Source organism: Glycine soja, chromosome 5 (genome assembly GCF_004193775.1).
Source record: "Glycine soja cultivar W05 chromosome 5, ASM419377v2, whole genome shotgun sequence".
NCBI lineage: Eukaryota > Viridiplantae > Streptophyta > Magnoliopsida > Fabales > Fabaceae > Glycine > Glycine soja.
The window spans coordinates 11298585-11302716 of record NC_041006.1 but is presented as its reverse complement, the minus strand read 5'-3'; the positions used below and the strand labels follow the sequence as shown (position 1 = coordinate 11302716).

General features: G+C 33.0%; 1 long non-coding RNA gene across 1 annotated transcript; it reads right to left on the bottom strand.

Moving 5' to 3' along the window:
* Positions 1-320: 320 nt before the first annotated feature.
* Positions 321-1054, bottom strand: LOC114412322. The gene is made up of 3 exons (XR_003666676.1): positions 927-1054; positions 551-628; positions 321-392 (listed from the first exon to the last, which is right to left on the bottom strand). It is a non-coding gene; the product is annotated as an uncharacterized LOC114412322 (long non-coding RNA).
* Positions 1055-4132: the final 3078 nt, after the last annotated feature.

The following is a 4132-nucleotide window of genomic DNA, read 5'->3' as shown; positions in this document are numbered from 1 at the left end:
ATACTAGACATAATTCTTCCTTCATGCTGAAGAATACATCTAAACAAAATGGAAATATCTCATATATATAACATTGGATTTTTCTGTCTTGAAGTAAATGTTGACCTTCTCAGATGGGAGTTCTATCCCTAAATTTCCACGAGCGAGGATGATGCTATCTGCTTCTCTCAATATTTCATCAAAATGCTGCAGTCCCTATAATAATTTTACTGAAGAAAGACATATTTAAGAATCACGATTAAGCACACTACAACCTTGCAATTTTTTGTCATAGAAGCAGAGAGTTCATTATTCAAAAGATCATGAAGTTTCTTACTTACCTCTGTATTTTCAATCTTTGCATAAATATGTGTCTGCTTACGGTCACCCAATTTAGAAAGAAATTCACGCGCCTGCAAAATGAAAAATGTTGCCATTTTTTTTATTTTTCAATGCTAAGGAAAACTAAGAAAATTCAGAAGTTGGAAATAAAATCAGGAAGAATATTGGAGAAAAGGGAAAGACATGTGATAAAAGAGATAAGATAAAATTTATTAGGAATATTCCTTACATGACGAATATCTTCAACGTGTCGGGTATATAATGAAAGGAAGTCAATATTGTTTCGAACACCCCATGTGCTTATTACCTAAGTTAATGAGTAAAATGAAAAGAGGGACATTTTGATTTACAAAATTACAAGATAATAACAAGGTACTTGCCATTCATGACTTAAAATTTGGAAACTCTAACCAGTTATAACAAAATTCAATACTTTCAGCCATTAATCAACTCAAGCTATAATTTCAATAACAAAATACAATTCTACTCTCCCCATGAATATAGATAAAAATTGAAGCTTTCATTCCCAAACAAAAAGTATATTTGGCAACTTGATCACATTATGTCAGTCTCACTACTTTTCGCTCAAGGTTCTTGTTAGTTACCTCCTTATCTTTATCAGCAAGAGTAGGAAGATCGATGCAAATCTAAGAGACATGTACAGTAAACAATGATCCAGACAATGTAGCAGTCATTTTTACCAGACAGGTGACATCCTCACCTTTCTCCTCACTGACCTGCATTGTGAAGCAAAAACTACTAGAGTGACAATAATAAAACAGAATAATTCTGACTTTGCACTGGCAACATTATTCTTTTTGCACTCTGCTTCATATAATGCTCCTAGCTACAAAGCTAACTGCACAAAAGCAGCATACATGTGGCAAGTCTAATATTTGATGCAGAACAAACCTTCAAATATACAGAACTAAAATAGACTAAGAACAAATAAAGATAGAAGAATGAAAAAAGAGGTAAAGCGGGAAAAGAGGAAAATGGAAACAATATATGGCAATGCCTGCTAGAAATGATAAACCATCAAAAACTTGAATCTAAATTACATATTCTGTATATGTAATTTTGATGAAGAACAAATTAAGACATTGGTATAGTATCGGTATGGCTTGGACTTGCTACTAGTACTTGAACTAATTATTAGCATCACAATCTCAGTTGCGATCGGAATCGTGGAAACTAGTATACTATAAATAGAAGTATTAAGTTAGGGAATTGTATTGCACTGTAAATTGTAATAATCATATACCGAGTATCTTATTGACCTGCAATTGTGACGCATAGTAATCTACTTAAGGGTAACTTATTTCAGTGAGCATCTCTGACTGTCCAAATTTGGTAGTATAATAACTGGCCTATAACTGAATTACATAGCCTAAGAAGATCAAAAGAAAGGTATTCCAATAACTTACACAACCGAATTTATTAAAATAATCACTTAATCTGAATAAAATATGTTTACATGCATTAAGATTGTATTAGTCAATCCAAGATTGCATTACCTCTAGCCATACGGAAGCTGTTTCACTTCTAGTAAATAGGTATTTTCCGATAAAAATAGTATCACCCTTCTTCACAGCCTGCATAATTTTTTCTGATAAACAAGAATCCGTTCTATTAGAACATCTAAAAAGTTTTTTTTATATGATTTTTAGTAAAATCAGAAAATATTAAGCATGAACAACACATCTGGAAACATCCTCGAAAGTTTTAAGTAAATGAATGTTACTAACAGGTAGGAATAATAAGATTTCTGTTTTATCACAGAATTTTGTACACCCTGCTTCGATTAAGAACAGAAAAATAGCTTCAAATTTTCACGTGAACAGTGAAAATAAGGCGAAATCACTCACAACAGCAACAGATTTGTTGTTAGGATGCTCCTTCTTAAACTGCTTCTCTGAACTCGAACATAAAAAAACAATCACAAAAACTTCAATCGCCAGAACACAAAAAAAAATCAAAATGAAATGAAAACAGATTCGGTATCAAAAACAAGAGAAAATCCATTACATGAAAACGAAGAAATCACAAAAAAAAAAAAAGTTAAACGACAACCAAAAGACAAAAACGCAAAACACAGAACGGCGAATGACAGATCGGAAAAAACAGATCTAAAAAGTATATTCATTTGTGGAGAAGAGGATGAAGGGATGAGGAACAAAGAGGATGCAGCGGAATGTAGGTTTTATGGAGAAGATGGCAGCACGGGTCAGCTACGAATTTAAAAGGTAATGTGGTGGCAATTTTGTAATTAGAGGGAACGAAAACTATGGCGGTTTTACATAATTGTCTTGGATAACACAATTCAAGATAGCTTAAGAATTACTTTGATTCACAGATCAAGCCACAACTTAATTTCTTCATAGGCATCATATAGGAAACTTAGAAAAACAAGAAAATTTCAACAACAAGACTATCTAGGAATTGATTTAGAACATGTTATGAACTAAATAACATCCATGAATTAGACCCAAAATTCAAATGATAGGCTAAAAATTGTAAGAATTCATGAACAAATGTATATAGAATTCAATCAACAAAATTAAAATTCAGCATAAACTTAGAACATAATGTGATAATTATTATGACTAAACATGACTCTAAGACAACATGAATGAAGTGATTTACACTTAAATTTTTGTGTTTTCTTTTCTAATCAATATTTTGCAAGAAAAATGAAATCTAAAGGTTCAGCACAAGAATATTATGACTGAAAAATGATAGAACCTAAAATCAACACAAAAACATGATTCAAGAGTAGATCTATAAAATTTGAACCACAGAAATGCAAGAACAAGTGTAGATCTAATATTTAATCAGTTTATTTTTTTGAATATACTCTAAACAGCACCAAACCATAAGACAATGGAGGAGATACATGGAGAAGACGATGAAGAATGAGGAATTAAATTGAATTGACTGAACAAAAGATAGAGAAACAAAAGAACATCACCTAGATGAAGATGCTTTGATATCACATAATGCAGCTCCATGTAGAGCTTGTAGGCCTTGGATCTTCTTCATCAATGGACTCCTTTGCTTCTCGAAGATCAATGGCAGTGGAATGGAGAAGGAGGAAAGGTGATTTGAGATGCCACTTCTAGGAGAAGATGAGTCAAGAACAAGCTCACCACCAAAGGAAGCCATGGATAAGAGCTTGAACGTAGGAGAAGATGAGTGGAGGTAGAGGGAGAGAAGGTAACAAAATTTTGAGAGAGAGAAAAAGGAGAATGAGGTCTAAACTTTGAAGTCTAATTTCTCAAATGATCAAAGTTGCAAATGAACACACAAGACCTCTATTTATAGCCTAAGTGTCACACAAAATTGGAGGGAAATTTGATTTTCTATTAAAATTTCACTTGAATTTGAATTTAAATTTGTGAAGCCAAATTTGGAGCCAATATTTCACTAATTATTATTAGTGAATTGCAGCAATGGTTCAACCCACTAATCCAAGATTCTCCACTACGTGTAGTTAGGTGTCATGGGGCATGTAAAGCATGAAGGACATACACAAAGTGTGACTATATGATGTGGCAATGAGGTGTAGCAAGCAAATGCTCACCTCCCCCTCAGGCTGGTTTGAAATTTAATTGGATTAGGCTTCTCCCAATTCAATTAAATTTTCAAATAGTGCACTTAATGCATGTGAAATTAGAAAACAACCCGTAATACAAAAACTAGTCTAGGTGCCCTAAAATACAAGGGTTGAAAAATCCTACATTACTAGGATACCCTAAACTTATGGGGTACCCTCCCTACACTATGGAGCTCTAAACACAAGGCTCAAAAA